The following is a 22,215-nucleotide window of genomic DNA, read 5'->3' as shown; positions in this document are numbered from 1 at the left end:
AACTTTTTAACGTTCCCCTTATGCTCCAAGGAGTGCTTTAACCAAATAATTGGTACAGTGATTCATCAGTGAGTGGCTGGCTAGTGGTCGCCGCAACAAACCTAAGCCCACTTCTCGCCTTCAGGACATCTTAGACGTTTAGTCATTGAAGATGCCACATATAATATAGGGGGAAATATATAACTGCACCCTGAAAGCTAGGTTAAAGGAGCATATTGCGAAAATTATTAGAGCAAGACGAAGTAAATGTATAAAGAAACACATGTAAGTTAATCGTTTTCATCCTTTCTTCCTCGATTCGTTCTATTTACGCAAGGTTAAAGCGAAACTTTGCCACAAAGGCTCACTCAACTTCCTTAAGGCAACATTAAATTGCGAATTGTGTAGTTCAGCGTCCAAAAGCGAGACATGGCCATTTAGAGACACCGGAGTGGAGAGCTCGGGATTAATTGAGACCACACGCACGCTGATGTCACACAACAGCGCTCTAAATTAGGTGGCGCGTGAATAACTTCGATATCGCATGTTTCGCATATCATGCGCCTTGCTGTGGATACTCTTATAAACGTATACACAGAATCACGTCACCGACGCAAATACCCCGTTAGTGTGTGATGCTGTCGCCACCCAGCAAGGTTGAGCAATGCTCCCGATGCTGCTGCAATTCAACATGGAATTGACGATGCGGAAAAGGTTCCGCGCCAACGCCTTACTTAGTCCAAAAAATAATAATAAAAAAATAAAAATACACGTCTGCGCTTAAGTCTGCGTATGAGTGGAAATGACGAAAGCCACTTTACGAGACTATTTCCACTAACTGCATCGCCATTTTTATCCTGACTGTCATCATTATCACTATCGCTATTATCATAATTATCAATTAAATCCTATGTCCTCCGTCATGGTCATCGTTACTGTAATTATTATCATTGTCACTGGCTGCATCTTCGCTGTCAGTGCTGCTATATATTATCTTCACGCTAGACAGAGAGAATTGCGAGCAGTTTCTCATGAGCCCGGCGTGGTATTTTCATTCATTGTTTTTTTGACTAGTTTGGGCGTTAGGCTCGGGATCGGGGGGACAGCGGTTCGATTCCCGAACCACTATCGAACCACTATCCGTTCGATCCCCGGCGGTGACGGATTTTTTTCTTAACGGTCAGTTGCGCAAACATTTCTGCAAAGGTTTCCGAAGCCCACGAACCTAGAAAGGCTTTCGCCATAATAATGGCACAAGTTGCAGCCCCTTGCGCTGGCACCGGTTGCGAAGATCGATGACGAAAGACCTCGATTTCAGAAAGAGGCAACAAAGGAACAAAAATGCTATATAAACTGCTAATTTATACAATGGAGTTGCTGATGTCAGAAAAAAAGTTATTTCAATTCCAAACTGATGTATCTTCTGTAAGCTCAAAGCAAACGCAAATAAACTGTGCATCAGAATCCGGCGTATAACGCGTGCTGAAGTAATTTGAAAATAGCACTTATATTTACTATTCTCTGCAACATTTTTTAAGCCACAATTCTGTTTACGTGTTGTTATCACGAAAAACTGATACTGGCAATAATAGATAGCTCTGTTTTTAGAGGACAGGCTGGCTCCTTTGCGTATTGATGATCGTTTCGCAGTGAAAGAAGTCTGCAGATGTCCTTTTGAGTTTATGAACTACCGGCAGAAGCGTCTCAGTGCTATGTCGATTGAGATAAAACACTTATGTTATTTTCTACCTTAACTTGTATGACGTGCATAGGAACGAATCGATGAACCTTGAGCAGCGGGCTCTGCAGGAATATCTGCTGGTACGTTATTAAATCGTGTAACTTTATACCTGTATTAAACTTTCGCTATGATAAAAGGTAGCTTTCACCACCAAATGAAATTCGCATTGGTTCATGCATTGCTCTTACTCTTAGCGGTTTACTTTTAGCTAATTATGAGCGACTGTACTGCGCGACAGTCTTGAGGGAACCACTGTCTGCATTTTTTCTCTTAGGTTTGTGAATCGACATTAGGGTTTGCGAGAATGCTGTTTTTAAAACACTCAGGATGTTCTTAAACCGCTCAGAATCTGTGTTAATCCGCTAATTCTCAAGCACGAACTTCCGGAGGACGGAATGATTCATTTTTTAGGTCTATTGTATTTACTAACAACCGTGTGTGCTGGGAAATGAATTCCACTCCAATAAGCTACTACTGCACATTCAATACGCGCACTACAAACTGGCTGAGGGAGCCAACGTCAATTCATGTTTTAAAAATGCCTTCAGGAAATCCGGCGAGCACCTGCTCGACTGTAGTTCCGCTCAAAGATCCTCTAGTCTGACTAGAGAGATGAAAAACAGAGAATTCAGCCGTCGTTCGGACTTCGCTGGCATGCTACTACGCGTAGGAAGGGGAATGGGAAAGAGAAAGATGGAAAAAGAATGGTGAGAAAAATAAAAGAAATGAAGGGGGAGACAAAAATTCGGACATTAAATACATTCTAAGGTGCATCTTGGAGTAACAATATAAAATCAAATGATGAAATGCATAATCCGGCAAATGCCCTTATAGAGTTCACAACGTGAAAAATGCCTGCGGGTAACATGCAAGGTGAATTTAGAGTTTGCCAAGAAGTCCAATCTCTTTCAAATACGTTAATAAAAAGTTCATTGCGAGTCTCTATTGCCTAGGGCAGGCTAAGGGACCCAAAGGCCCTGACGTGGTGGTGCACTGTTTAAGATGCCCGACTACTGTGTCGGAGTGCGATGCCAGTTGTTGTTGTGGCTGTAGGAAGAAGGAAAAGAAAATGCACGGGCCTGCTACTGGCTCTGTAGCTGAGCCACCATGCTGCCTCGTGCGGACAGAAGAGATAAAATAAAGAAGAAAGAAAAAAGTAGTGGCAAGACGCCCGACTACTGTGCCGGAGTACCCGGGTTCGAACCCGACCTCGGCGGTTGCGTTTAAGTGGAGGCGAAACGAAGAGGCGTCCGTATGCTGTGCGATGTCAGCGCACGTTAAAGATCCTCAGGTGGTCGAAATTACTCCATAGCCCTCAACTACGGCTCCTCTTTCTCTCTTTCCACTTTCACACCCACCTTCTTCCCTTCCCTTACGGCGCGGTTGAGGTGTCTACAGAAAACAAGTGAGACAGTTACCTCGCCTTTTCCTTCCTATAAATCAATCAATCAATGGAGGCGAAACGAAGTGGCGTCCGTGTGCTGTGCGATGTAAGCTGTTGCTACTGTAGGAAGAAGGAAAACAAAGTGCACGGGCATGCTACTGGCTCTGTAGAGTGTAGGAGGCGAGGGGTGGCTGTCCTGGCCCTACAAGGCTGGGACTGGTAGGTCTAGTGTGGATTCCGTACTAGTGTGGATTCCGTGGCATGCAGGGATCACGGGGAATTTGTACGCAGACAGGGTAGCCCGAGGACATGCAACCTACCATGCGCCCAACAGTCTCGTGACAGAGGACCTGATTCCGCTTGACCCTGACTACACCACAATACTACAACAATACTGAGGCTTGCGGAAAGTATGCCCGGAGCGGCATAAAAAGCTCAGCAACGAGGAGACCATAGATCTGAGGCGGCTACAGACGGGCACCTTCATTAATTTACACATATTACACATGATGCATTCCACGACATTCAGAGACGAGTGCCCGTGGTGCGTGAAGGCCCCTACCCTGTACCACATAACATGGTAATGCAGCTCACATCAACTACAAAAAATTGAAAACCCAAATGAACGACAGTGGGAGGCTTTGCTGGCCAGCTCTGACCCGGAGGCTCAGCTCTACCTGGTCACAAGAGCTCGCAAACTGGCGAAAGCCAGTGGTGCCCTGGACTGGGGGCGCCAACCGCTCGTCAGCCTCGGTTGAAGAGGCGAAGAAAAAGATCCCCGAGCACCACCAAAGCGGCGGCGGGTGCAATGGCGGCCTACAACAGATAACAATTCGGTGGCAGGCTAGCCCCCACTGCGGCGTTGACCTACCTGTCCCAGCCACGTAGGGCCATGAACAGCCACCCTTCACCACCTCCCCCTCGCGATGTGAATGGGCGTTAAAATCCCTAGGTGTTCGAAATTACTTCGGAGACCTTCATTTGGGCATTTTGACAAGAAATTATGAAGTTATTAAACGTTATTTTGCTGTGTTAATCAGACAGCCATGCTTCCAGATCATACATAGCATGTTTCACAGATCTTAGAGTTGCTTTTATTAGCGATGGCGTTGAATACGAATCATATAATACTTTGTACGAAAGCCTGAGCGTTACTGCTGTGCACGGTACATCGCGCGCCCCTGGTCGAACACGCGCATCAAAGTTCACGGTTTACAGGAAAGGCGCAGTGTCTGTCACATTTGTTTCTACCTGACGTCCCTCGGAGAGGTCAAAGGTCAAATCGGCTTCAGACATCGGTTTCTTGAGAGAATGCGATTAGCAGTGCTGCTGCAATAAAAACTGCCGTTTGAAAAGGCGGTTTACATATACTATCGCTGCACGCTCACATCTTTCGCTCTCACTATGTTCAATGCTTAAACGTTTACCCTGCAGGAGGAGGAGGATTAACTTTTATTAAATGACGAACTCAGGCAGGCAGGGGCTTCCGCACTAGGTGGCCAGGAGCCCCTGAGCTCTGGCGACCTGGATTGCACGCTCAATGGTCCGCATTTGGATTAGCGGGTCTGAGCTAAGCATCTTCCGGATTTTATAAAAACTTTGAAAAGTTTTGACGGTCAATTGCACCAGTTTCTTGTTCTACCGATACGTTTGTGCAACATGTTAATTATAATGCCCAGGTCCTCAGCATTTCATAACAACACTAAGAAAGGTTTATCAAGAAATGACGGGCGCCTCCTATGTTTTAGCATGTCCCTTCCTTCCATGCCTTGTGTTATAATCTCTGAGGAGGGTGTTTTAAATTTTGTTAAAACTAGATGTTAAGAAATCTCCTGGACAAGATTATATTCCAAATGACTTTCTTAAACAGTATGCAGAGTGGAAAAATCCAAGTATTTGCGCATCTTATTCACTCGATATCTGCTAGAGGCTGTTTTGCCATGTGATTGGAAAACTGCTAGAAATACGAGTTTGTATAAAAGTGGAGATAGGACGTGTATTGAAACATGCAAATTATTAGAGCATATCATTCATAAGCATAAAATAATTTCCTCGACGAGCATAATGTACTATCAGATGTTCAACATGGATTTAGGCGATGGTATTCAACATGCACACAGCTGGTCGAAACAATTCATGATATTGCCACAGGAATCAATGAAAGAAAACAAACAAATGTTCATGGTCTTTCGAAAAGCTTTTCGACAAAGGTTTGCACAAGAAAGTACATAAACTCAGTAATGTCATAAATAATAAACATATATTAACATGAATACGATCGTACCTATCTGATCGCCGTCAGTTTGTCGAACTACATAAAACCTGCTCCAACCACGTTCCTGCCGATTCTCGCGTTCCCCAGGAATCCGTGCTCGGCCTTGTTCTTAATATTTATTAATGGTATTGTTAAAGGCCTTTCAGCACGTATTAAGCTATATGCGGACGACTGCGTGCTGTATGAGAAATTAAGTTTGACTGAAGATCAAATTAGGCTGAATAATATTTTGCAAAAATAGTTTCTTGATGTGAGAAGTGGCAATTATCAATTAAATTTGAGAAAACCGTATTTATGAGAATAACCCTTAAACAAAAAAAAACCTCTTCTGCATTGCTACAAACTGCTAATAATAATTTTCTTCATGAAGTTAAAGAATATAAGTACCTAGGCCTATGGATGTCTCATAACCTCTCTTTGACCAAGAATGTCGACTATGTTTCAGCAAGTGCTCTCCGAAAGGTCTTTTTTATTACAACGCTCGCTGAAGTTAGCAACCTCTGGCTCACGCCTTCTTGCCTACAACACCCTTTTTAGACCATATAGTTATCTGGAACTCTTTTACAAAGGTAAACATAAATAAAGTGGAAAGAATTCAAAAGAAAGCAGTAAGGTTTATATTCAACACTTACGGGCGAACATCGGTCAGTGAGCTCCTCAAAAAAAAAGCGGCTTACCGTGTATTCCTAACAGAAATCGCATACGTCGCTTAAAGCTTTTCTTTCAGTTAATTATTAATCATTTCAACGTTGACGCCTCCAATATCCTTACTTATTCCTCGTGGCATCAAACTAGAAGGCGCCATTCTCTTTCTATAAAACCATTAAATTTGCGAGTTAATTGTTTTAAATATTCTTCTTTTTCTAAGGGCCATTACTGATTGGAATAATCTCACGGATGATGTTGTCAGGCAGACATCATTGCATTTGTTTGGAGAACGCTTGAAATGATTGTCGCTAGTGACCTTGCACACGGTATTTTCTTGCCCTTTTGTGTGCAATTCTGTTTTGTTGGTACGTGTCTGTATTTTTATATTTTAACACGATGTTTCCCACCTGCTATGATCTTGAGTACAAGATCGTAGTATCCATAAATAATAGTGGCCTCCCACTACTCGCAGGTGGAGAGCTGCAGATCCCGCCCGGGGGGTCTCGTGGGCATGCCCATAGTATGTGGTGTAAGGTGGCCCTCTGGCGGCATAAGTTACAGTAAGGGGTGTATAATTATAGTGCCTAGAATATAGTATAATGCAGGGTATGCATGGGCGTAGGTGACTGGATCTGGAAAGGCATGCGTCTGTCATTTTCGCTAGATGACCTTCTGTGCCTATATGAGAGTTTTGTGTCCCGGATGTATAGGGTACGTGTTTGACGGAAGTGTAGTGTAATTTCTTGATAGGAAACCATACGGTCCCTCGCCGACCTCAGGAGGGGTTGTCCCGTCGCCCGGCTGACGAGTCCTCGGACGAAATTGTGGGCAGCCTCATTACCAGGAAGGGAGGAATATGCTGGTGTCCAGATTAGCTGTATGGGACAGTGAGTTGTTTGAGAGGCAAGCAGCAATTTGAGTGCTATAGGGGATATCCTGCCTTTGCTGTAATTACTTATTGCGGTTTTCGAGTCTCTAATATGAAAGGCTGAGGTTGAGCTTATCACGAAGGCGATCGCAGCCTCCTCCGCTTCCTCCGGATCGTTGGTAACGACCGAACCAGCCGTGAGCTGTTGACCCTGATAATTTAGTCAGAGTCGTGAAGGCCCTGCGGTCTGCGTGTTCGGCTGCATCGACATAGACCTTGTCTTGTTTGGACTGGTATTGCTTGTGTAGGGCTTTGGCTCTTTCTACTCGCCTGTCTGAATGAAATTCAGGGTGTATATTCTTCGGGGGATGTAGGATTTTCGAGTGAGTTCGCAGGTTCATGGAAAGTGACACTTTGTCCTGCCTTGTTGCGGGGTAACCAATTGAGAGGGAATCAATGATAAAGCGTCCTGTTGGTGTGTGGGTTATCCGTTCGTATTGAGAGGGGAGGTGGGCCTCTACCAGCTCGCTAAGAGTGTTGTAGACTCCGAGGGCCCTGAAGCGCTCCGTAGATGTATTTATGGGGAGACCAAGTGCGGACTTGAACACCCGTCTGATCAGGCAATCAACACGTTGTGTCTCTGCTACGTTAAGCTTGAGGTGCGGTAGCGTGCAGGCATTTCTACTTATGACAAAAGCCTGGACCAGGCGGACGAGATGAGTTTCCGTCATACCCAAATACCGGCTAGCGATTCGACGTATGAGACGCACTGTCTGAGAGACACTAGCCTTGAGGCGATTGAGGGACTGTGTTTCGGTAGTTGTTCTGGATGTAAATTCCAGGAACCCGTATGACGGACCCTTCCGGTGTAAGTTGTCCCTTGACATGCACCCGGATTTAGGTATTACCTTCTGTGCCTGGTTCATCACACATGAGCAGAAATTTTGATTTTGTTGGAGAGCAGGATAGACCCGCCCTCTCTACGCATTCGGCAACAGTGTCCACCGCTAGTTGCAGGGTTTCTTCTATATTTGCGTCATTTCTTGATGTGACCCACAAGGTTATGTCGTCGGCGCAGAGCGTATGGGACAGATTGGGTATACGGTAGAATTCGTAAAGGAGTGATAAGAGGGACAAGTTAAGGAGGAAGGGGAAAAGCCTGGGTTCCTGTGGGGTGCCGCGGCTGCCAAGTGATATTCGATGGTTCAAAAATTTAGTTTGGCTGTTCGACCTGTGAGAAACCTCCTAACGTAGTTGAAGGTCTTGGAACTGGGGTTTATTGAGTGGATGTTGTTAAGTACAGCTGCATGTGATACATTATCAAACGCCTTGGCTAAGTCTAGACCTAGGATAGATTTGGCACTATAATAAATGGGTGGTTGTATTATGGAAAACCTATCTCTTTAACATCATGTATAAGAAAACTACTGGAGCATGTTATCATCAATCACGTCCCCACCTATATCGAGAATCACCACTTCTTGCTGCCCGCAATGCTGGGCTTTCGTTCTCGACTCTCAGCACAAGATGTCACGCTGCAACTTTGCCACCACACAATTAAACCCGTACATTTTTTTTTTTCATTCGGTATTGACGTTCAGCTGCGGTTAGCATTGAGAAATTGGGTTTTAATAAATAATAACAATTAATTCACAAGACAGGAAATACACAGTATCTGTTACACAGGTTCTATGGACACCTGAACTGCTCCGTAAGGGTAGGGAGGAAGAGGATACACAAAGAAGAAAGATAAAGATGTGCTGTATTGGAGGTCTAGGGAGTAATTCGACCACCTGGGGATCTTTAACATGCACTGGAGGGAGGGGCGATAAGTGGTGAAGGGTTGTTGTTTCTGGTCCTACGGGGCTGGCACGGGTAGGTCAACGCCGCGTGCGGCGGGGGCTAGCCTGCCACTGAATTTTTATCTGTTGTAGGCCGTCATTGCACCCACGACGGCTGTTGCGACGCGCGTCTTTCTCCCCTTCTCTTTCTTTCTTCTCTATATTCTTTTCTGTCTGTTCTTGTTGTGGCTGCAGGAAAAAGGAAAAGAAAATGCACGGCCCTGCTACTGGCTCAACTCCGCTGCCTCGTGCGGAGAGAGAGAAAAGAAGAGGGAGAGAAAGACGCGCGCCACAACAGCCGTCGTCCACCACCTAAGCGGAGGCGGTTGCAATGACGGCCTACAACCGGTAAAAATTCGGTGGCAGGCCAGCCCCCGCCGCAAGCGGCGCTGACCTAGCAGTCCCAGCCCCGCAGGACAGGAACAGCCGAGGCAGCGGATGTGGCTCAGCAACCGAGGCAGTAGCAGGCCCGTGCATTTTTGTTTCCTTCTTCCTACAGTCGCAACAACAACAACAACATCGCACAACAGACGGACGTCTCCATTTGGCCTCCACCGAAACGCAGCCGCTGGCGGTCGGGATCGAACCCGGGTACTCCGGCACAGTAGTAGGGCATCTTAACTACAGCACCACCGCAACGGGGCTGAAATTAGGTATTAAAGTATTATACTAATCTTTACGCTCCATGTTGCTGATAAAAATGAGAAACGGGCGAAGAAAAGGAAGTGCATCTTTTATACTCAGCCTTCACAAGCCTCCCACAACTGATACTAAATGCAGCCGCTCAGAGGCCTTTAGAGAGGCAAGTCAACCGTCCCGCTTCGAGCGAAGGGACCCACGGCGACACCGCACTTGTTTTACGGCCTAGGAACCTCGCTATAAATTATTCTCCAATGTCGGCGAAGGTGGGAGGTTTGACAGCTGCTATGGACGCTTCGCGCGTGCTTGTGCGTTGACGGTGGTAGAGGAGTGTATTTAGTGAAGGGCGCATTACCTTGCCGGTTTCTCGGTCGCCCATGTCACGTCGCTATTTTGAGCGCAAGACTCCATTCGCGTCTGTTCCATCCACTGCTGCGATAGCTGCTTGTTTATCTGTCGTGAACTACAGACGCTTACTGACATTATTTCTTTCAAAAAAGAGCAATGCAGACTTCAATACTTAAGAACATATTCTTATTTACAAGCTCTGACGAAAACTTGTGACCCGAAATGCGTATAAACATACAAAGCAACCAAAGTCAAAACTACACACATCAGTACATGTTATACAAATCTAGAAGTCATTTGTTATACCTAATCATGTCTTTAATGTTAAGCTTTCTCTTCTCGATCGCTGTTCCTCAGTGCTCAGTACCCTCAGCGAAGCCAACTGCCACGCACGATTGCGGTCAGATTGTTTTCCTTGAGGCACTTTCAAAAGCTCCTATAGCATCACGCACTGCTTCAGCCGTGTTCAGCAGTCTCAACAATTCACTTCGAACAATTCGACTCCATCAATTCCTTGCTCCCATGGTCACCAAAGTAAAAAGAACGCAATATCAGTTTGAAGACCTAGCGAACATGAGCCAGTTTTATTCGGCAAACTTCAACAGCAGACCAAACCAAAAAAAAAAAATGCAACAAAATACGGGGATACTTAGAGCTTTCAAATAGTGTGAAGGAATCCTAGTCGGACGTTTCTTTAAACATTTACCATATTTTGTTCACACTCTTGTCACACCTAACTGCCCCAGTATGTCACTTCAGTCACTAAAACATATATATTCCACAACTTCCCGACGGCGGTGATGTCTAGTGGTATTTCGAGCTGTTCTTGCCTCTTCCGCAGTAGCGCCCTTTCTCGTCTTCCCTGCCCTTGATTAGGGCCTAGTGTGTCATCGCCTACAGGGATGCGGAGTAAAGCTCTGAGCCCACGCGGCTTTTGGACGAGAGCCTTTTTTTATTATTATTTTTTTATTAAATAAAGCTGTTTCCATCCATCCATCCATCCATCCTGGGAGTGGCGCTACCGCCATTTACAGTCCCCTCGAGCTGTGAAGCCCTCGCTCCACAGCCCCACTGTTGCCCGTTCTCTTAACGCCCGCTGGCGTCCTCACGCTGGACAAGAAATACGGAGTCGTTCTCAGGAAGTCGGCGTAGACTAGTGGGTTAGCGTGCTCACTGGGGCACGAATTGATGGTTGTCGAGTTGTGGTGTTGACACGATTCATTTGTTTTTCTTATTCAATTATCTGTTCCTCCCAAAGATCTTGAAGCATAGCGATTTCAAGCTTTCGGCTTAAAACTGGTCGATGATTGCGATAATCACTATTGGCGAAATTGGAGCGACGTTGTTGAGGCGTTTGAACCATATGCAGTCGCGTGCGAAACAAGCAGTGCCGAACGGTGCGTGGAAGCCTCTGCTCGGCTGGAGCGTTTGCCTAAGTGGGCGTGTTACTGATTCCGCTACTCTCGCCATACCCCCTCATAAAGTTCTATCTCCTATCGCCGTGTGTGACTGCGTGTTCTGAAACGTTTGTTTGCTACTCTAACAAGAAAGAAAGGGAGTAGAAGGGTGTCGAATACGGTCAGGGTGGCATCCCTGGTAATTTCATAGTGCCACTAGATCAAGCTGTTTTTCATACTACCAGGACCAACACTTTCCGGTTGTTCGCTTGCAAGTGCTGCGTCTCACTGCTCGCATGACTGGTTTGCCCGTGTTAAGTGTTTGGGTCTGCTTATGCACCTCTATGGCGTGCGGAAAATAAGGGGCAGGGCAACTACCAAACCGTAAAAGCAGTAATTCGAAGGGTCAGAGCCTAGTAAATTCGTCTGAAACTTGCGCCGTCGCTCTGATTAGCTAAGCAGTTTCGTAAGGTCACGCACACTTGTCCTCGCGTGGTAATTCAAACTCAGTCTGGTATACCTGCTCCGACGCACGGGTACAGAGGAATTACGAACTGGTATAAAAACAACTAACTGAAATATCCAACCCCCCCCCCCCCCCCCCACACACACACACACACACCATATACTCAGCAAATCACAACAAATACTGCTTTAGTCCACATAAATTAGCACAATGGTATCCAGGTGAATACAGTCCCTCATGTGTTCCTTTTGCGGTGAGCAGAGGGCAGATCTAGAGCGCATCATGTTTCAGTGCGAAAACGTGCAACCGCCGGTGGCCCTGAACATTACCAATTCGGAAAAGTGGGAGGCTTCATTGCTTAGCTCTGATGAAGGCCGGCAAGCCGCCATCATGGCCTGGGCCAAGGAGTTCGTGACTGCCTGATGACTTACCATGACCTCTTGTAGCTCTTCGACTCTAAAAGAAAAAAAAAAAGGCGGAGTAGATTCGATTCGAACACGTCGGGTTCGAACCTCCGCGGCGGGTGCTTTTCGGCAGTTTTAACGAGGTTTAAGTACAGTGAAGGTGTACAGCTGAAACTGACGCGCACCAGTCCGATAGCTCAAAACTTTGCACAGGTGGGTGTTTTTGCATTTGTCTGAGGCGAAAAGCAAGGCGCCCGTGTGCTGTGCGATGTTAGTGCACGTTAAAGAACCCGAGGTGGTCGAAATTTCCGGAGTCCTCCACTACGACGTCTCTCATAGCATGAGTTGCTTTGGGACGTTAAACCCCACAAACCGACCAACCTTCCTTCGGATGTCTAGGTCTGTGTGCAGATGAGAATTACTTTCCTTCTGGCTTGATGTGGTTCAGTCTGTCTCCGAAGATGGGCAGTATATGGGGGGAGGATAGTTCGTGAGACCTCTTTCTCCTCCACGGGCTACATCGATCGTTCTCTGCCTCGTTTTCTTTCTGGTCTTGTGACCTAGGCCTAGGTTTGCTACGTTTGTTGGTCGCCTTCATGTTCTGGGAATCCATCACTACAAACACGCTCATAACGGCCGACAAAGGCAAAGTAGAGCAAAAGCCCTACCGCCTATCCCCATCGTTTTTCGATGTGTTGTCCCTCGCAACCAGTTGTCTGCAATTGTGCATACATATTTTGCTCGAGTTCTTTGCCTCAATCTATAGAAAAGCAGAAACAGCTGATGAGCTGCGCTCAAATTTCGCGTTAGGAAGTACCGTCTTACCCGCGCAGAGGAGGTTGCGCTACGGAGGATCCGGGTCGGGGTTGCCCTCACACCTGCTGTAACACGAAGATGGCCTCAGTATCGATATTTATATCAACGTCCAGGATGTCGTGTTTGCAAGTCACAAAATCATGAGGCAGATATTCACCACTTGTGGGTTTGCCTCGCACCTGACGGCAGTGGGCCTTTCGCCGAACAACTCATCGTACATTGCTTGGACGCAAGGGCCTTATCATCGCTCTCGAACTTTATTAGAACAGCCAACCTGTTTTCTTTCATTTAATACCCCCTTAATTTTTTTACCTATTTCATTATGCCCTGAGGCAATAAACAACGTTAAAAATCCCTTGAAAGGCAAATTTAGAGTAACACGCAGACTTGCTATACCTAAGGTAGTGACGGTTTCGCTTCTATTGTAAATTGGCTTAGAAGAAAGGAAAAGCACAATATCTGTCAAGGTCACTTGAAGGCGAAAACCGTGCATACACGACCGCGCGAGCTACCTGGCTTAGTGAAGCTCTTGCTTAAAAAATATAATGAAGGCATAGCTGTCCGCTGTTCTATAAGCGGCACTTTCGCTCTCTAGGGTGGCTGCCAGCGACGCTTCCCAAACGTCGAGCAGCTGGCGCGGTTATCGCCCTGGTAAAGGCTTTTGCATCCCGGCGGACCACAGGCGCATAAGCTCCGCGAAAGTTCGCAAACCGCATGCAAAGAAAAGGGCGCAATTTACTCATGACGTTTCGTGTTTTGCTGCACGTCGCAATGCAGCGAGCGATGCGCGGATTGTTAACTCTGTTTTAAACCGCGGGGACTATACTTCAAACTGAAGTGGACACTGTACGGTTGATGTCTGTGCGGACAAATTTCATCCGTATTTGGAGTTGAGCGTAAATACAGACAAAAGATAACTTCACTTCCTGTGATGGAGTGCATAAAAATATAAGTATTCGGAACACTTAAATATTTGATATGACACTGGAAACGAAAGCTATTAATACATTGACTATAAGGTAACATATCTTTCCACTCCGCATCGCATTCTGCATGGTTGTTTCTTAATTAGGACGAAAACCTTATATGGCTCATGACTCGCCAGTGTGAGACGACGCTGGCTAGGCTATTATTATTATTATTATTATTATTATTATTATTATTATTATTATTATTATTATTATTATTATTATTATTATTATTATTATTATTATTATTATTATTATTATTATTATTATTATTATTCCGGCTTGTGTCAGAATGTCGCGTGGCTATGACAAAGCCGCGCGTAGGAGCAACGCCATCCGCCAATCCCACACTTTGAATGGGCACTGCACAGAACACTCGCCAAAGAACGCCAAGGCGAAAGTCTTGTGAGTGTGCGTCCGCAGAACGTGTCACATACACAAATACACATTATAAACTTATAACGTCAGACTGTCAATAATTTAACAGGCGCTAAAGAATCAGCAAGCAGTCATCCACAGTTCAGTAAAGATCGTGCAAAAGACTCAACAACCACCGCGCTATCGCACTTTAGTGTTCCAAAGTTCCCCCTCGAATCTTTTTTTTGAAACTGTGTATTAAGCAAGATAAAGCAGTTTACAATTACAAATTTTAATCAAGAGTATGTTTGTGAGGAGGTCGGTCCAGCATGCAGTATGTGGCTGTATTGAACTTCGTGCACGTCCATGAGGAGCAGCCTCGGAGATGCGCCCTAATATCGATCATGTTAGTTGAACGTGTCTTGAAAACATAAGCCTGCACAAGTCAGCGATTGATTTAACGTCGTGTTTAGGCTGGTCGCATCGCAAGTGATGAATCGAATGATAAGGAAGTGGGGACGTAGGCAGTGACTTATTATTCGGAACGTTCGCACCGCCAAAATCACGCCTGGGCGCAGGTGTCACCTGTCCGTGCCGTTGTACCAGTGCGGCCGGTACGGTCACCCTCACAAATCGGCAGAGAATTACAGCGTGACATAGGTTAATTTTGTTCGGAATTTCTTTACTGTGAGCGCCGTATACTTCCTTTCCTGACCCGTTTAATTGGAAGCCACGCTTGAAAGAAATTTGAATTATCATTACAAAGCAATATATCGCATTGACTTGAATGATGCCGGGATAAGCAAAAACAGACAGGCCTATTCACAGTTTCATGAAATTAGCATAAATAAAATCTGAAGGGCAGGAGTCTGGCATGTTGAAGAGGACGCGTGGCGCGGTAACCGCTTCATCAGGAGTGTGCATTATTTTTGCACCCTTTTACCGACATTTCACCCTGTAGTGAGGAGATTTGCTGTTTGCGCACGTTAAGCAACGTGCACAGCGCAGCTTCCAAAGATGTCTGCAGGTGCGGCAGTCAGCAACTAGAAGCAATAAAAAAACTTCGCACATTCAGAAATTACACTACTTAAACCACGCAGTTGGCGCGTTGAGTGCGTTTTGTCAGAAATGAGAAAGTCTTGCTTACCTCATAAGTTGCGTGAGCAGCAAGTGTGAGCCGGAAGTGATAACAGAATGTTACTTGATTTCGTTAAACCTTATGACGCAGCCGTTCTTTGCGCAGTGTTCAGGGTGATGTCGCACAATTTCGCTACCCATTTAGTGGCCATAAGGTAGTCAAGGTCGAGACTAGTTTGCGATCCAACGACATATGTACCTCTAATTGTATGCCATGCAATAGAGACGTTTGACACTGCCTAACATTGCGCAGTTTCTCAAGGCCACGCAGTACCATGCCAAATAATGTTTTACTTTTCTATGTAGCCTTCTGCATCGAAAATAACTTTCGTTATTTTAATTGCATTTTTTTTTTACGTTTTACCCGGTCCAGTGCAGACTTTTGCTCCTTGTTCGGTGTTTCCGTGACGCTGGTGCCGTCGCGACGCGCACGGTCTGAGTTTTGTCGTTGCTTTCTCTGGATTGTTGGAAACTGTAATGGCGCAGTGTCATACTTCTCGATGGTCACCTGAACCACGCCGTAGGCGGGAATTTCCAGCTCCAGCTCCTTCAGCCTGTCATGTTTTCAAAAAAAAAAAATTATGATTGATATGCACGAATGAATGAATGAATGAATGAATGAATGAATGAATGAATGAATGAATGAATGAATAAATGGATGAATGAATGAATGAATGAATGAATGAATGAATGAATGAATGAATGAATGAATGAATTTATTTCAGACGGAGGCATTGGGGGTAGGGAAAAGCGGTCGATCATTTATGGATGCAGAGTACTGCAGAGTACTGCAGAGTACAGTTCGTTGCTGCACTTCACTACACAGTATAAGGCAGAGCTTGCAAGAACGGGCGATGTTCCACTGGATTTTTGTAGTGGCGAGATGATCTTGACTTGACTTCATCCACCTATCGTAAATCTTCGCATGTTGAAGCTGGTGTCGCGTGGGTTCAGGCTGAGAGCTGCCACAGGAAGTGTTGTTGTATGTTGGGCGTTAGGTAAGAGCAGCGGGAAGAGGTTGAGGGTGTGGGGTCAGGCTTCAGCTGGTTTTTATAATTTTCCTGAGAATGTGCTGGTGGCATCCCATTAGCTGAGTACGTCCTCGGTGACCGTGACCGCGCGCGCGCACTTTGGTTAGAAAAACCTCGTCCGAGCGACCGAGAGAGATTGCAGTACACATACATGTAGTCGGGTTTAACCAATCTTCATTAGCACCAGCTCGAGCGCACCACACAGCTGCGAAGGAATGGATGAAGTTTTCCGAAAACAAAAAATGCACTTCAACCGAAGTGGAATAACTATTCACACCCAGAAACACACCGGAATAGCGATTTATATAATTATGGCTGTGCAGAAAGAGATAGGTGCCTGCTGATTTCCGGGTCGCTGATAACTATTCCGCGCTTAAAATCTAACGACGACGAGGCGGACGCCTGCCTTGCGGCAAGGCATGAAGACATGTATGCCCCAATAGAATGTTTATGCAACGCAGTGTCAACGGAAAAGGATAATTTCATCACTGTATGCACAGGCAGCTCTGATTCGTCATATTAGAGAGATTTAGCATACCGTGATCCGCGATCCGCCACCGTGACCCTCTACCGCTCGTGGGCGGGACGCACAAGCCGATTGGTTCCGATGCGGCAGGTTCCGATGCCTTATCTCGCTGCCGCTCATTACTTCCAGTGCGCACTAAACTTCAAATATATCAGGCGCTGTTCTTCTCATACATTAACTATTGCAATTTGATGTGGTTGACAACTAAAGGCAACATTAAGAAGGTTTACATGTTGCAAAAGAAGATTGTGCGCATTATAGCTAACGTTGACTACTTCTCTTCAACTGAACAGTATTTTCCTCAATACAATATAGTCCCGATACAAAACATTTATGAATTTCGTATGCTTCGCTTATTTTATTTATCATCACCCGGTTTCAGGCAGTTCATTACGTCTATTGCATCCTTACAACATTATCAAAGTAATGCCTCTACAGGCAGCACTGATGTGTGGCTGATTCCACGCTTCCGCACCAATTACAAACTACAGTCTTTGAAACATAATCTTCCACAAATTCTCAATAAGTATGATGAATTTAGCAGCCCCAACCTCAACCGATTACGGCAGTATTTTTTATCCCATTAGATTTTAGTGGGTGATATTTCCTGCTATCCTGATTTTCAGAAGCCGTTAATATGAAAATGTACTTGTTTCCTGTATGTTTCCCTTTAGAAGCACTATTTGTATTGCATCTTTAGATTTTTTTTCTCTCTCTCGCATCTATTCTTTGAATGACGTCATTGCTGTTTTGTTGCAAACACGTATCCATATTGTCCTATCATAGTTGATTTTTTCACATGTACAAATTTGTACCATGAATTTTGTGTATTTTATTTTTCATTGTACTGTCCTATGCATGGTAGGCCACTATGCCCTGCCTTGTACATCGTGCACCTGGGCCTTGTCAAGCTGACATGACAGCTTTTAGCCCAGGTGACCCTTCAGAAGCTTTCTGAAAAATAAATTGAATCGAACTGAATTGAATGTGCCGACTATTGACGGGCTTTACCGACATCAAGTATGTGGCGCCATCTATCGGCATCAAAGTGATCTGGGCATGCGCAACGGACCGTGCGGTGGCGGATCACGGTAGCGGATCGCGGATCACAGTGTGCTAAATCTCTCTATTATACAGCCTAATTTCTAGCGTGTGATTTACGCCGTGCGCAATCGAACTTCAAGCAGACATGGTTTAATCCAAGCAAAACTAGAGCAAGGAACACTGAGCTCGAGTGGAGAGGGCAGACACAGTGCTGAGAAGAGAGGCCTGTGCACAAGAAGTTAGTTCTATTAAGGACAACGAAGTGGTCCAGTTGGAAAGGAGTCGTACTCAAACAAATCCAGCGCGAAGAACGCTGACTTCAGGGTGATTTTATTTGTGTCTGAATACTTTCCAACAAGCCCAGATCGCTGTCTTAAATATATCGGCCGCGCAGTTAAACCATCAATATCAACTTACAAAAATGACAGTCTGGAGCAATGTGCAATGGGTGCAAATAAATTAATTTCTTCGCCAAAGGCACACCGTAAATTATTGAACGGCGATTGTACACAAATAGCGGCATCTCAAGCCGCTCGTCATGCTTGCGTGTGCTAAGTGATGCTGCAGAAGTGTTTATCTTTTCCCACGCAGGTACGCCCGGCGTGTAAGACTAGTAGGCATTACAGACGGGAGTGGTAGGACCCTCAGAAGGCTACTACATTACACGCATGCTTCATCTGCCCTAAATTAGCACTGTTCCTGGCAGGAGAACATCTGCTCCAGTACGACCTCTCGACGTAGCTATGTATACACGGGAACGATCGCTGACATCCCTTATTGCTGGCGTGTTACTAGTGTAACAGAACAAAATTCGCAATATTTTGTCCAAGAAGGTTGGCACGTGTCCCTTAGAGGTCAGGATAACGGAAATAATCTGATTTCCGCTTTGTTGACTTCTTTTAATTGCCAGTGCTCATACGCTCAGAAAACGCCAAACTGCATACATAGGTGGCGCTGCTCCTTGCCTTGGCACCCGTTACAAAGGGACTAGCTAACACTATCATCACTATCATCAGCAACGGAGGACTTTGTTCGGGGAATTGAGTTACAGTACAAAACACGACAATACTCCAGGCTACGCCATAGAATTGTTTCTAAAGCATTTTTGTTTTTCGACTGTCATACCATACTTCTGCTACTGCGCAAAAAAAAAAAAATAAAATTGCAAAAAGATAACCTAGCGTCCTTTTAGATTGAAAAGAAAAAGAAAGCAAACTTCCCAACGTCATAGTTAATTTTGGATAACCAGCGAGTAATACATATATGTGCACTTAAGTTGGAAGCTAAACAATTGCATTTTGCAATGTCACCGTTAACTAAACAATAGCTTCGTAATAACTAAGCTCTGCCACAGAGCGACAGCCATTTTTACTCTTCATCAAGAAAACACTGGATATTGGTGTGTCCGATAAACGTTTTGAAGCAAGGCTGGCAATGAAGTCTACAAGTTACTGCGACATTGATGGGTGCAAAGGGGTAACTGCAAAACGCGCAGAGAAGGTTGGATGAACCCTCTTGGCTACGGATCAATGGCTTTTTCAGCGTGTCTGATTGCTATATAGCAGTACTGGCATCTAATGTGACCTCAGAACCAAGGAGGGCGTGTGTGTTTTGTTCGTATAACATTCTCAAGAGGACGCTGACCTTTGAGACGCTTGCATTGTTTTAGGCGGCGCCGTGACAGACGCACGATTTGTGTTGTAAGCCGAGCGCACAGGTGAGTCCGTACAATCGTCAACTCAGAGCCTGTACTCGCCTCAACAATTTGTCACCGCGATGTCCCAAGCGCCTTGTTGCTTCATGAAAATGCGTGCACGGGAGCTGCTGGAGTCTGATTCCGTCTGTCTAACAGTGTGTCCATTGTTAGGTGAAGAGTCTGTTTAGGCCGGGACGTGCGGGACACCATGTCTCGTGCAGCATAGTGCTGGTGGCCGGAGCAGGCGCGCAGCTTCGGTTTCACTGCAGGCAACTTGCTTTTGGCACTTGCATCATTCGCACAGTTGCCGCGGGCGAGATTTCTCTAAAACAACCAGCCATACTTCCCACTGCTTTTATAATTTCCTTTATCTGTAGTGCACCTCGGTAGCTCAAGCAACATCTAAGTGTGAACAAAATTAGTCGGTGTTTAACAGCACTTAAACAAATTAAGGCGTGCGAAAGCACTGTTTGGCATTGTTTTGCCTGGTTATTTAGCACTGAGAAACTGGCACAGTTTGTGGAAAAGTGTGCCTTCCCAGAAATGAAAAATGGTTTGTTTTGAGGAAAGCAAAAGTGCATTGTCTCTCTCACTTCACGGTGGATACCTATAATGCATGACATAAAACTGGGGGTACATATTGACTACTAGATAGATATACATGATTTACTAGTAGGTGGATGGTAAACGGGACATGAAATTGTAGGGCACCACCCTGAATGATGTACAAGGGCGGTCACGTGATATCGCGTCACAATTTTTATTCGAAATCGTCTGAGTGTGAAACAACCGAACAGGGTTTGGGAAATTTCCGGCTTGTAATCGCCGCCAGGCTATAACCTCTCTATTATTTAAGCTAGGATCCGGTGGCGGCTTCTGACGTCTTACTAATCTATAATTTTCGATGGTTTCTTTATAGGTTTGCAAACGTTCGTCCATCTCCTGGCAGTCGGGGAGAAAAAATGATAAATGTAATGCCTGCGAATCGAGGGGCACCCTCGACCGTATACTTTGGGAATGCCCTGTCTCCGGGCGCTAGAGACAACATTAAAAGTAGAGAAGCCTGGGTGACCCTGCTGCGAGGCGACATCCCCGCTGACCAGCAAAGAGCCGTCCGCATGGCGGCTGAGGCCGCGAATAACCAATGTATATTCGTCAATCCTTAGTCGCGGAGGTTCCAGCCCCCGCTCCTGGCACGCAGGCCTGAGGAACGGGGAGTAAAGGCCTCCTAAATCGGTGGAAAATAAAGTTTCAATCAATCAATCAATCAATCAATCAATCAATCAATCAATCAATCAATCAATCAATCAATCAATCAATCAATCAATCGAAATCGTCTGCTGCCACTACATGTGGACCCATTCTGCGGACGTCGCTCATTGGCCAAGCAAAGCTTTAGGCTTAATAAAAATTAAATGGCCTCATAGATGTCTCTTAAGAAGGGAATGGCGAAGCTAGGCCTACTCTTCCTCTCTTATCATTTGCGGGAATGGCGAAAGCCTACCCTTCCTCTCTTATCATTTGCGGGAATGGCGAAAGCCTATCCTTCCTCTCTCATCATTTGACTCTTATCGGCGTTCATAGCAGTGCTACATATAATTGGTTTACAGGAAAGGAAAGGCGCACTATCTGTCGCACTTTCTCCAGCAAGTGTGTTAGGACGGTACACCATTGCGATCCTGGCGCGCGTTCAAGCGTGGGATTACAGATGGTAGGAACGCTAGACAAGAACTAATCTCGTGCAATCTCGCGGAATATCAAGATCTCGCGTACAAATTTGGCGCACGGTATTTCATTCCATGAGCCTAAAAGGCTTTCGGCTTATAACTATTTTGGGGCCAAAGCACGCGCTTGCCGAACAAGAGCTTACCGAAAGCAGCCTGAGTTAGAGCGAACGGCACGCTTTTCGCGTCCGTGTAGCAAGTGCGATGCTATAAGTGAAGTACGCTCCATTAACAAGAGTGAGTGCGGGCCGAAAATGGATACAAGCAGCAGAACAAATTTAATGGACGGAAGGCGTCGGCTGACAAATAGTGGCGCCGGTGGGAGCCTGCGCCTGGCGGCGAAAAGCGCGATCGGATTTAGAACAGGGACGAGACAGTGGCGACCTCTCGCTTCCATGAACGACTGAGAATGCAAAGATTGCGACGGCTGCGTCTAGGTTGTAATGGAAGTTTGAAAAAGGGAAAGGCGCGACAGATGGAAGCGGTGGAGGCAGTCTTCCTGGAAGCGAGTCGGGCATGTACAAACTAGAACTGCTTTTCAACTTTGTTCGTTCAAGTATTCTGCCCTGCAGGCATGCCGGCGTTCTAGCGACGACAAACCTGTACTCTAATGGGTGGGAAGCATGCAGTCTAGCTTCAAAAGCCGCCTGGAGAGGTATGCGATGCCTTAGGAAGTTTGTAGTTTAGAAATTCTAAAAACCGAGACATTGGTGGATGTTTGGTTTGGTTTGTTGGGTTTAACGTTCCAAAGCGACTCAGGCTATGGGGGACGTCGTAGTGGAGGGCTGCGAAAATTTCGACCACCATGGGGCTCTTTAACGTGCAGGCGGAAAGCTAGGCGCGATGCCTAGCTTTCCGCCTGCACCGAAAAGCGGCAGTCACGGTCTGGATTCGATCGTATCCTTCGGCACAGTAGTCGAGCGCCC

The 22,215-nt window shown here is 45.8% G+C and overlaps 1 protein-coding gene and 1 long non-coding RNA gene across 9 annotated transcripts in view; one reads left to right on the top strand and one right to left on the bottom strand.

The window, feature by feature from the left end:
• Positions 1-22,215, top strand: part of LOC146186165 (uncharacterized) — a 233,119-nt gene that overhangs the window by 70,157 nt on the left and 140,747 nt on the right. Inside the window, exon 1 of one of the 8 annotated variants that reach the window (XR_014708088.1) lies at positions 8,948-9,389. The exons of the other annotated variants lie outside the window; for them this stretch is intronic. This is a non-coding gene — a long non-coding RNA (uncharacterized LOC146186165). Of the gene's footprint in view, positions 1-8,947; positions 9,390-22,215 lie in introns of those variants that run through there. 8 annotated transcript variants of the gene reach the window in all.
• Positions 1-22,215, bottom strand: part of LOC146186169 (uncharacterized) — a 217,014-nt gene that overhangs the window by 172,869 nt on the left and 21,930 nt on the right. The window lies entirely within an intron of this gene.

This window comes from Amblyomma maculatum, chromosome 6 (genome assembly GCF_055883805.1).
Source record: "Amblyomma maculatum isolate TAMU_Amacu chromosome 6, ASM5588380v1, whole genome shotgun sequence".
In the NCBI taxonomy this organism is placed as follows: Eukaryota; Metazoa; Arthropoda; class Arachnida; order Ixodida; family Ixodidae; genus Amblyomma; species Amblyomma maculatum.
The sequence above is the reverse complement of the archived record's forward strand: the minus strand, read 5'-3'. Positions and strand labels throughout refer to the sequence as shown.